Source organism: Triturus cristatus, chromosome 5_1, assembly GCF_964204655.1.
Source record: "Triturus cristatus chromosome 5_1, aTriCri1.1, whole genome shotgun sequence".
Classification (NCBI taxonomy): Eukaryota; Metazoa; Chordata; class Amphibia; order Caudata; family Salamandridae; genus Triturus; species Triturus cristatus.
Window position 1 is genome coordinate 398513106 of NC_140587.1, and position 13157 is coordinate 398526262.

The 13157-nt window shown below is 40.4% G+C and overlaps 1 protein-coding gene across 2 annotated transcripts in view; it reads right to left on the minus strand.

Annotated features, from left to right (window-relative positions):
- Positions 1–13157, minus strand: part of RIMS2 (regulating synaptic membrane exocytosis 2) — a 1922267-nt gene that overhangs the window by 1741915 nt on the left and 167195 nt on the right. The gene's annotated exons all lie outside the window — the stretch shown is intronic.

Sequence of the window (13157 nt, forward strand, 5' to 3'; positions counted from 1 at the left end):
AAAACACACATATTTGTCAAATTAAGTTTTGCATGGTGCTAACATGATTTGTTTTCACCATCATGCAAAACTCAATTTGATAAAAGGAGATCCCAGACTCTCTTGTGTATCAGGATTATGATGTCAGTTTTCAACAGGCTTTCCATGTCAGGCTTTCCGACATGGAAACCCTGTCAGAAAGTGACTTAGGAGGCCCCCAGCAGGGCCCCATCCCACAGCGGCCCACTGTAAATCCCTGCACCATCACGGTGCCTGCCACACGGTGCAGGGATTTACAGTGACTCCCATTTCTCTATGGGAGCTTGTGCTGCAGCTGGTTTCTGACCACCGCACAAACTCCCATTGGGAAATGGAAGTTTGTGACCGCACCATGTAATTGTGGTTTCGGACCGCCAACCTGAGGTCGATCTGTTTCGAGACCGCAGAAATGTCAGTCTGAGGCAACTCCGACTGACATCCTAGTTGGCCCAAAGTATGCTTTAGGAAACTGTCGGAGTGCAGCAACATAGGCAGTTTTCGATAGTGGGATGGAATCTATGGTGAGGTGACAAATGAGTCTAAGCTCAATATGAGATGTTATGTGCAAAATGTTAAATAGAGATTCTTCTGTTTAGTATAAATCTAGCAATCATTATCAAACAGATATATTTTTGCCTTTCGCTTCTTGTTTTGTGAATGATCTCGCATGTGTGCCTGGGTTTAACAAAAAAAAAAATTCTCACCTAGTTCAATGAAATGGTTTTTAATTATGATGACTTAAAACACTGTTGCCCCAGAAAGTTAAAAACGTGCTTTTAATTTCTGTTCCTGTGCGTTTTTGGCACATGAGATGCACTCCTTCAAGTGATCTGTGGCAAGGCATCAAGGTTGCGTACACCTATTAGATTACGTCATGGGAAACCAGTAAAGGATTTAACTTGTCCGAGGTATAAGCAAGAATGACAGTGAGAAGGAGCAGATTTGCAGTTTGGGGTGGTCCTCTAAATTAAGGACTCCTTGACATAACGGCAACAAGTAGAAAATGTAGGCAAAATACTGGAAACAGAGAGATAAAATGGAGCGGGGGAATAGCTTGTACAGTCAGCTGGGGACTTTTGTCCTCACACAAAGCAGCTATAAATTTAAATTGTCTGCTTTTAGGGAACGTCAAGATAAATTAAGAAATGAAACAGCGATGCTCGCTGTCATGCAGCTTCAGAATCACTGGTAATAAGAGCTAATAATAGCACTAAAGATGTGTAAATTGGGGAGTATTTTGCCAGGAATTTTATATTGGCAGATGGTAGGCTTTGTATGACATCAGAAACTTCAACCAACCTTAATGTGATGTTATGTGTATTTGTAAAGAACACTATCACCTGTGAGTGTAATCTGGTGCTGAGCAGGTGTGAGTGCCAAGCCCTGCCTAGGGGTAGTTTGGTTGATTGGAAACCAGGCCTTCATCTTCTTTCAGAATTCAAGAAGCATGGAATAGGATTTGAAATGGAGTTGGAGGTTGTTCCATGCTTTAGGAGGGATGTAAGAGAACGCCCATCTCCCTGATCTGGCTCTGCATTTGATTCGGAGGAGTGCAAGTTGAAGTCCTGCAGAATGGAGGTGTCTGGGTGGTTGGTGGAAGGAGATGCGCTGTTAAGGTAGGTGGGGCCTAAGTTGTGAAGTGCATTGATTGTACATGATCACTACACCTGCTTAACAAGTTTGACTCCTTATCTTGTTGCTACAAACTGATGAAAGTCAAATTTGATGCCCATCTAATTGTTGATTAACAAAGCAAACTGGCAATATAGATGGGATACAACAGACGTCACATTCCTATGGATTGTAATTACTCGGCAAATCAAAAGATGCACTCGCTTCAAACTTATTAGGTTGTACATGTGACGGTCTGCAAATAAATACAGCAAAAGGTGATTTGCACCACTTATTTGCTTGCTTAGCAGTCCAGCGTAGCGCAAAACAGTTTCCATGCTTCTGAAAGTCACCTGTTTTGATTGTTTAACAAATAATGACAAAGTGAAATTGTGTGTGTGATATATCACATGATAGAATTATGGACTGTCAGGACTTGGTGAGGGCTTGATGAACAACATTTATACATAAAAGTATGTAAAATGAAAGAATCCTAGGATTGTGTACTTTCTTTTTCTCATCAATGTATAGCTAAAATGAAATCTGGAGTCAAAAAATGGCCTGATCCCAGGCATTCAAAAATAGACCTGGGAGGACTATCTAAATTGGAGGATGTATTTAGTGTCAATCATATTTTAAAGAGTCAAGTTACACCGTTAAGAATTAAGCAACTTTCTCCAATTAAAACATGTTACGGGACGATACTTGATGGAGAGCTTACAATATCCAGGCATATCCTACTGAAGCCCCTAAAAACGAAAATGAAACCCGGCAAGTGTTCATATTACACAATGTCTGGATACTTTGTAACTGCCAGGACTCAATATCTTGGCAAACAATGACAAAGACCCAACAGCCCTGGGCGAAGAAGAGCAAGTCACTGACTATCCGAGAGAGGTAGAAACAGAAGCCAGTTTCTGGTTTATGAATATTAAATTTCAATCTTAAATTAATTATGCGCTTGGTGTAGTATGTAAAATAGTCAGAATAGAACCTGACTGCGAAAGATATAGAATGCCACTCATCCAGGGCTTTTAGAAAAGATTGCCCACATAGTCTCGGCAATGATGAATAGCAGAAAGACTGTGACCAATGTTGTCCATCCTTGAAATCACCAAGGATGGAGAAATCAGTAGACATGACCAATCATTGCTATCCCAGGGATTTGTGGTGGCAAGAAGAGATACTGCAGCAAAATAAAGGAGCCATCTCCATCTAATGGGGCAATCTGAATTTGAGGAATGTACCACTTTATGATAACCAAAATAGATGTATACAAACGTACTGGGTACTTAGTATGCTGTCAAAAGGTATCAGGCCCACAGTTCATGCAGGTGGTTTGTAGTTACAAGTCATTGAACTCATATTCGACTTTGATAGGAGTGGATGAAATAGTGTACACCTGTAGTGTAAGGTATGATTGAATTCGTTTTTGGTATATTGTTATTTTAAATAAAAACATAATAAATATAAAATAGTGTTGGGTCAGTATGTAGAACTGTATGACTGAAATTGTTGTATAGTGTAAAGGTATTTCTGGCTTGTATCTTCGCTCCCTTTCAGGCACTACACATGACTCATATTGGGTGGACTTATACATTGTGATTCTCTACTATGTAGATTTATATTTTGAAAAGTTATAGGTATTTCGATAAGACTAGAAATTTAATATCTTTCTGTCTGGGCTCAACACTTGTTTTACTTATAAATGACAACTACATGAACACAACAAACATTTATTTTTTAAATAAAACAAATTGCAGCTAAAAATATCAGATTAAATTAGAGATGAAAATCTAATCTTTGCATTTATAACACCTAACAAAACACTATGTGTTTGTTTATATTTGAAGCATTAACCCTTTCAGCAATTTTGAAATCCTCATATGTCAGTCAGTCAAACTTTAATCGGTCATATGACCATAAAAGTGCAATGTACAATTCAGCTCATACACTTTATTGGAAGAGATTAAATAAACCATAAAATACATAGCTAGTTCATGGAAATACAATATACAATTCATTACATCCAAAAAATAATAAAAAATATATCCTAAACAACAAACCCAAAGGTAAAAGCTTGGTTCATTATTCACATACTGAACAGCCCTCTATCAAGTGCACCTTAAGCCACACGAACCTCCATGGCATAAGATCATCTGGCGCCGACCACTATGTTGCCAAGAGGCTTTTGGCATACGAGCCACTCAAACCTGAACATATTCATTATAAAATACTATACAGCTGATACTTTGGATTAGATTAAAATAAAGTGCATAGTTATCAATCTCCTCCTATGTGCATCTGCTTCCTCCCTATGCCCCACAGGTGGCCTAGGAACTTTGCGACTCCACAAGCTATCACTTGTCTGATACCGTGATTACGCGTCTCCAAATGTTTACATAGGAGAGTGAGCCACTTTGCTCTAGAGCGAGAGTAAGCAGGGGAGGCAAATAAAACACGCGCTGGTGTTTCTGGTGATGCAGTTCAAAGAGGGCAGAACCGTGATATTACTGAGGAATTGCGCCATGAACTAGTGTGTGCATTAAAGGGAAGCGTACCGAACCTGACCTTCATATATAGTTTTCTATTCAATGAAGACTGGATAATGTCTAAGTAGGGTTCTAGGAAGGGAACACATTTAAAATATGTGAACTCTGAACTTAGCCGGCCCTCATTAGACTTAGAAGCAGCTAGCTGGGCGACCCAGCCCCAATAGTGTGATTTTATTTGATCTTTAGAAGGAAATGAGGCTGGGTCCCTAATTTTCCCAATGATCCTCTAGCCCTATATCGGCTAACAGGTGCTTTATTTTCTTTAGACACCCAAGCTTGTTCTGCTTATCTGAGGAGTTAACTTCATCCAGGGCCTTTGTATATCTTTACAGGTATTTACAAGCATATTGCAAAAACAGAAATGAACTGCGTTGCTAGTTATTGTTAAATTCAAATGATGTCTGGACACACTTATATTACATCTTGGTTACTTTACTAATCAAAAGGTAGAAGGATGATCTTAATCAATCATAAAAAAGGTTTCTCAACTGGATTAAAATCTGTGTAGCATCTGTTTCTAAGAATCATGGCTCGTTCTGCTCAATGAGAGGTTAAACCACATTGTTTAATATGGTATTATGTCTCTTTTAAAAACTATGAAAAGATAATTGGGAAAAAGGAAATCCGATTTTCCTGTGTCTTGGTAAAAGGCAAAAGATTTATTCGCTTTGAAGAGAAACCAGAGGTGAAGTAAGTTTAAAGCAAACTTAATCCGAGGGCCATGAACTAAGTATTCGGTTTGACAGAGGATCCACAGCTCGCATGAAAAAAGCAGGATCTCAGCCTGCTCAGCACGGAGCTAAACTGAGAAATTTGCTTTGCTAGTTTCAGTGGTTTTCACAGCCATGCAACATGGAATAAAATCATCACACCACAAATGCTTCTTTTACACAATTAACATAGGTAAACAATGTGAGCCAATAACACCTCAGAGACCGAACTACCAAAAAGAGAGAATCCTTCCCTACATTTGGGTCACCTTTTCAAATTACATTTTTGTAATGTGGATCATTTGATGAAATTACATTGTAACTCAAAAGAGTACCAACCCACTCCCAAAAAGGCCACTGAATTAGAAAAGTGTCTGTAATGAAAATCTCTGAAGTGGGAACAGATACCACCATGTATTTAGACATCTAATTTAATTTAGATTGCACATAAGGAGGATAAATGTTGAGAGACTCAGGTTTGTTCGATCTGTCCAACTTGTGCATTGATATATTCTATGCATTACTCAATGGCTGTTCTTCCTCCTTGCTCTAGGACTTTCCCCACATCCCCAAACCAAAAACGCACCTCTGTGCTCAAATCAATCCTGCTAACCTTTCAGAATTTCGATTAACAGTAGTCTTGTCTCACTTTTTTAGTAACATTCCTTCCCACTGACCTTTGCCAATCCAGGAGTGATCCAGAATACCTCTTTCTGGTCTTCCCATGTCTGCTGGGACTTCCCTGGCACAGTCACTCATCTTTCCAAAAAGGTATTCTTTCACCTCATTTAGCCTTCCAATTTCAGGTAAGTTCGGAAACCATCACAAGTAAGATTGTCCCTCATCCCCCCAAACAGCCTTTTAAACCCTGTACTAAATTGAGGGGTTCTGCTTCCATAATGAGATCCAGTAGTCTGGGGAGTCACCGGGCTGTAAAGAACATAATATCATTACCGTTAGCCTGGGCTAGTATGCAATGGCTCGAGCTATGGGGCCATTGTAATAAGTTATTAAAGTGCTGAAGTATCAAGAGGTCTTGAGCAAGCCCGGATATTTATATAGTCACCTCACATTGAAAGCAACTTTCTTTGCGCCTACGCTTTTTAACAGACCTTATTCTAGTAGCCATCTCTGCAAACATAGCCGCTCTCGAATGAAATGTGTCAAGCATGTTTTCCATCCAATCTCAGTGTCTCAAATGTGGGGTTTGTCAGAGGCATGAATGTTACTGGGGCATCACTCGCATATGGTTTTGCTTGTGCCCTTGGTTCCATTGGGTAGCCACTCCTTTTCTCGATTTTTGGACAGTTTTGGGTCACTTCAAAGGTAGGTTAGAGTTTTGAATTTGCTAACAAAGCTGGGTGATAACACCATCAACCTGCATCGAAGACGTCCTAGTTGAGGCCATGTTTCTTATGCGGGTTCCAAAACACTGTTGGGATGTTGTGCCTAACCTCAATATGAAACCGATCTGAATCCACATACCAAGATCCAGCTCTTTCTATGATGGTATGTCTTTCCTCTTAGAGTAGGCACCAAGACCAGTATTCAAGGTATCCTGCCACCAGGACTGTTCTACTGCTCACAATCACCTTAACAGACAAGTCACAGGTATTATACTTTATGTTCAAGAGTCCATAACTAGCATGGAGAAAATTATTTCTACAGTATACTGCCTTTAAAAAGTCAAAATGTAAATAATAATGCATCATTGAACAGTTGCATATCGCCTTTACAGTCTTTATAGGGTCCATCTTAAAAATGTAAAAAATATTTTAAAAACCATTTTTTATTGTCTTTGAACTTTTTCAACCAATTATAATTACAGTTTCAACTAATTGCTTACTTCGGTATATTAGTTCTTTAATGGATTGCAAATGTTCCATAGATTATGATTGAGAATTCTATCCTATTAATTGGGATGTTCTTGCTTAATGATACAGTATTTGAGATATGGATGTGAGAGATTTACATAAGCAGTTGGAATGCATGTAATGCATCATAATGTATTTATCCAAGTTGTATGTATTAAATGTGTTGCTTTGCCGACACTGCATGATCGCTAGGTGCCGTCTAGGGGCCTTGTGGCTAACTTGCCAACTCTAGCGGTAAGGGCCCTGGGCTTGAACCCCTTTGCCTAAAATATAAACATTGAAATTAAATTGTAAAAATATGTAATGCAACTGTATTATTTAAAGATATAAATCCCCACTCTATGTATATTATCTTGTTTCCCAAAAGCCTCATAAAGTACAATGCCCCATTGCTCCACACCACGGTTTGCTCTGCATGATTAGGCATACATATAGGGGCCGATTCCAATCCTGGAAAAAGGCTGTACGAATCGATGTACGGAGCATTTTCTCTGTACGGCTCGTACCCGGTAAACTTTCCGTACAACCTAGGAAGTACGATTCGTACAGAAAGCCTATTTCCGTACGAATCGTACAAAAGACCGTACGGGTAAAAAAAAACAACGAATTGGATCCGGACCAGCCTGTACGCGACGTCCGGACGTATTTAAGCAGCGGTTTCCGGCCCAGCAAGTACGATTTGTCCCTACGGCACTCCGTACGGCTCTTTTCTTACGGGAGCCAAAAACAGCCGTAAAAGCAGAGTCCCCAGGGGTACGTGTCGTACAGGCATACATCCCCATGCATTGTGTATGTACGGTGCGTACCCCAACATTGCGTATTTACCGTGCTTACCCCAACATTGCGTATGTATGATGCGTACATACGCGATGTTGTTGTAAGGTGCGTACATATGCATGGGGGGCCTGTACGACTCACACCCCGGGAACAACTTTTCCCGGGATACGAGTCGTACAAAGTTTGCTTCATAGCGGGTAAAGGCATTCCCCGTGTACGGGACGTTTTCCGTACGAATTGTAAATCGGAAAGCCGGTCCGGATCGTACTAGTACGGTCGGACTGTATTTTTAGGATTCGTACGGAAAAGTGTCCGGGTCCGTCTCATACAACTTTTCCCGATCCGATTCGTACGGATCGGGCCGATCCGTATGTATTTTTCCCGTACGAATCGTACTTTACGGGTCGGACGGGACTTGTACGATTCGTACGGAAAAAATTACGGATACGAGTCGTACGGAAAAAAAAAATACAGGATCGGAATCGACCCCATAGTGTTTATTAGGTCAACTGCTTTTGAATACTGTACAGACATCAAGAGTTGGAGGTAAGCAAGGAACACTAAAGTGCATTAAGGCAAAATATTGAACAGCATTGCCTATTTGTTATCCTAGAGTTGGTATGCCTATTTAGAATTTAGATCCATGCCCTACTAAGTGGCTTCATTACCATTCACCTGCCCTATTAGAGTGCTCAGTAAATCAGGACACCCTATAATGATACTTAAGCTACTAGGGGATAACATCTCCTGATCTGTGGGGGAAAAACATTGGGATAACGTGAAATAACACTACATCTGCATATTTCAGTGTATTTTCCCCCTTGCAGTTACCACTGCTACCACTAGCATTTATGCAGTAAAACCACATTGTAAGTTATGCTAAATACTGGGGACCCGAATCACAAAGCTATTTCCAACAGGTGTTTGCTTAGCTTAGATGAGCAAATACTCTATTTCATGAGTGTGAAAATACTTTTGAAATTTACAGAAGTTTTACTACTCACAAAGGTAAACTTACATATGAAAGTTTGCTCTAACACTGTTGCGTAAATATACTACTTTTGACTATTCACCATTTATGAGCGTAAAGTTAGTAAACAGTGTAGACTTACACGTCCCCACCCCCTAATATCATGGATGGATCCAAATTTATGAATGTTAAGAGACTACAGTCAAAAAGAAGCAGTAGTAAGTTCAGCACCATACATGGCCAACCACTGATACTGCAACACCCTCCCATGGAAAATAATGAAAGTTGGGTCTTAAAAATAGAAACCCACAGGAAATAATTTTAAATTAAACTAATTTATATTGATGTTAGAATATATGTGTGTGTGTATATATATATATATATATATATATATATATATATATATATGCATTTTAAAATAAATATTATTTCAAGATAAAATATTTCAAAAACCTTTTTCAGTTCAAAAATACATTTGAATTTTTATTGAATTACTTAAATAAATTCTATACATGCCGTTTTTGTCATTTTTAATGCATAATAAGTAAATACAATCATTTTACTTTAAGTGGGATTAAAAAAATCTATAAAAATATTTAAAATAATATATTTAAATAAATTTAAAAATTAAGAAAAAATAGGTTAATCGTTTATAGGTAATATTAGTAACCTTTGGAATATAGGCAGAGGACTCTGCCACCGGGCCAGAGACTGGAAAAGTGCAAACGTTTATTAAACGTTTGATTTACAAAATAAATATTTTGAGTATATAATAAATGCAATTAAAATTATTTTGGCAAGTTTATATGAAAGAATCCTTTATACATATTTTAAGTATGTATTCAAATTAACAAAAGTTATGGATATAATTCAATAAAAGTAATGTAATTATAAATTATTAAAAAAGTAATGTTACATAAATTTCCAAATTTAAAAATGGTTATCAAACTATGCAAAATGTCATTAAAAATAGTTTTAACAAGCAATAAAAATATATTTTAAAATATTGCATATTTTAAACATCAAATTCAATGTATTTATATTTTTAACTAGTTTAAATAATTTAATTTAACATTATTTCCTCAGAGGTTATTTTAAGTCTTTATCTCCTTTATTTTCTTTGGGAGGGTGGTGCAGGACCAGTGGTTGGCTATGTATAGTGCTAAACGTATTCCAGCTCTGAGATGGAGTCCATCTGCAAATGTTTGGGGTCTTTTTTTGCTGTACTAACTTTAGAAGTAAAGTTAGTGAATAGGAATGGGCTTACTTGTTTGTGGTTGGGTGCACGTCTCTCCCTAAAATCCTCCTTATCCCTCCCTTATCCCACCCCCATTTCGGAGTAAGTACTCCCCAATTTCTAACCACTCCCCTCTCTCCCTCCCAAATTTACAACTAAAAAGTATGCTTACATGTGTGAGGCGGCATTGGAACCTCTGCAAATATGTTTGTGAATAGCGTTATGTAGTATGTAAGATCTATTGTAGTACCACTAAACGTACTACAAAATGCAGTTTTTGAATAGACCCCATAATTATTGTCACTTGAGCAAAAACCACTTTTAAGTGGAGAGTGGGAGTATTAGGGTGGGAATGTACTGACAATGTATGCACGCCCACAAACCTTTTTCGAACCCAGTATCTAGAAAAGGGACTTATTTCTGTCAAGGTGTGAATGAAAACAGAAAACAATAAGAAGTGATGGGGGTGCAAAGGAACAACGTTCACCTTGTGAATAATATTTTTCCCATGGAGCTAGTATGAATCTTGCCATTTTCTTGAATTATATTAGTAGTAAATATGCGCCAAACAATGCAGGAAGTAAAATATTAAATAAAGCTTGGGATAAAACATTGAAGCTGTGAATAGAGTTGGAGAACAATTTTGCTAATTAGATATTCTCAATACAATTGGAGTGAATTTTGTAAACTGTCTTTTAACAACATATGATATTGGTGTTTTCAAGTTGCATTAGAATGAATGCTTAACTAGGCCATTCCCTTTCTTGCTATGGTGCAATCACAGCTCGGAACATTTTGAGATTCCAAAACTAGGTGCTTGCATGTTTGCTTAATTATTTTTCTTATACACATGTTATACAAATTAACACATTACAACACAATTCACCAATACAAATACATTTAATCTCCTTTAGCACACCCAACATACTACAAATGAAAGAGACATATCAAAAGACACACATTGTAAGAAATTGGGTTATTGGTTGAGGGGATGAAACCCTACTCAAGCAGGAACCACAATCCTGGTCAGGGTAAGGTACAAGCAAACCGAACATTAACCTGTGCTCAAGCCTCTGGTAGCTTGGTACAGAGCAGTCAGGCTTAACTTAGAGTCAATGTGTAAAGTAGAATTCCACACCAATTTGGTAATATAGAGTACATTTTAATAAAGAAGTCAGGACCCAAATGACAAAAATCCAATCAGTAGAACAGGAGATATGCAATGTTAAAGATTTAATGAAAATAGCACCAAAAAGCACAAAGCCCCAACTGTGGAGAGTAACTTAAATGTTTTGCAGGGTGTTGCATAGTCCCGCATAGAGCTTGTGTCTTGGGGGGCAGGGGGGGGGGGGAGGTCCAAGATGGCAGCTTGAATGGACCAAGGCCCAGCACCCCAGGGACAGACCCGCTGCAATACTTCAGAATGCTCTGCCCGCCCCTCTACCTGGGGCCCCACATGAAATGTAGTGTGTGGCATACCCCCGCACTATCTTGGATGGCCTTACCTTTGGCCACTTAGATTATCCGCCAGCGCCCTGACAGCTGTGTGGGTGGCCGAGGGCAGACCTGCGACTAGAGACGTGCAGCAATCAGCCGGCTGCATGGTTAGGAGGAGCTGCTGGTGCTTGGGAGCTCGACTCGCTCCCTGGATTGGTCATACTTGGTGGAGAACTGTGGCCAGCGCTCAGGCCTGTGTACAGGCTTGCTCTGGCCCCTGAGGCAGCTGGGCCACAGCCACTCTGATCTGTTGGCGGAGGTGCAGGAGTGGGGTGCACGGACAGAGCTGGGCTCAAGCTCCATGTCTCGTTGGACTGTGGTCCTTTTGGGCTTGTACTGACTGGGGTCCTCCCCCAACCTCTTCCTGATGCCCTATAGTTGCTGTGCCAGGCCTACCAACCTGTCGGCAGAGACCTTGCTCATAACAGGAGGGGCATTGAGGAGTACCCGGGCTGGTCTGCGGCACCGGCCCCCTTGCATTGATTGGACATATGCACTGCATGTGAGGGGAGGAGGAACCCTTTAGCACCCCTCCACAGCTGACTCTTTAAAACTGCACCTTGCCCTGCCACCTCAGAGCTGGGAATCGTCATATAGTATTTTTCGCCTACTGGCTTGAGGAGGGCACAGGGGTCAGAGTCTCCTTGCTTGTTAGCACCCCGATGGCACCCTTTTGAGACACACTGTGAGCCAGGTTGCCAGTGGACCACCTGGAATAAGGTGCTGACTGTACCTGTTTTGTATCGCCGTCAGCCTCAGTCAAGATATATACAGAGAGCTGTGACCCTACACACTTATCTGTGTGTGACCTGGCTCTGCCTCCAAAGTGGTTTAGAGTTGGGATAACTGGGTCTGCTATCCATGAGGGACCCACATGTGAGCATACACTTGGGTCATGGTGGTGAAACCTAAACCGACTAAACTGTTGCCCGCCACTTCTTGTAACCGTGGCAATGCCTCCCCGGCACAAGGATTAAATAGTGGCACACTGTACCAATTAGAGCTGAGATTGGGAAAGCACTCTAGTCAGTTTGAATAGATTCTGCTGGCCATTGAGGAGATAAACTCTATGCTGGAATGTGAATCTAAGGTTGACATTGTCCCTGCTCCGGGCTGATCACATGAAATTATCCAAAAGTGAGTGGAGGACACTGAATCGACCATAGGGGAGTTCTGGCCTATAGTACATGGAATGCAGGCTCAAGTGCACCAGCTTAAAAAGGACATGCAGCATCTACAGAAATAGGTGGAAGATGCCGAAGGCCACTCCACGTGCAACAACATTCGCTTCTTGGGAATCCTAGAGCACACAGAAGGCCAGAGGTGGAATTATTCCTGAAAGTGTGGCTAGCAGACGGTATTGGCTGGTAAAACCCTGCTTCTTCCCCACAGAATGTGCAAAACACCTTCTAGGGTGCCCAGGAGCACCCCTAGGCCTATTATCAACGGCCTGTTAAATTACACAGAGCTGCTCCTGCAAATTACACAGACCTGATCCTGCAATTATTCAGCACCACAGGGCCCTGGAAGGTTGAGGACTCAAATGTAACTGCCTATCCGGATTACAAGGCAATGGTCCAGAAACAACGCTCCTCTTACACTAAGGTGAAGTGCCAACTACAATCTATGGGCCTGAAATATGCTCTGCTGTTCCCTGTGAAACTTCAATTTGGGAAGGGGGACTCCACACCTTTGTTTATTACCCCAAAGAAGACATGGAACTAGCTCGGCTCTAAGGATGCTGACACATGCTTGGAGAGCACAGCACCTGTTGCCTACTGGCAGAGCAAGAGTACAAGGAAAGGACAAAAATTACAGACATGAAACCGCCTTTCTAAATAGCAACCATCTAGGGCCAGGGCGCAGGTGGTGGCTGAAGTGTTGCATTATCCCAATATCTCTTTTGAT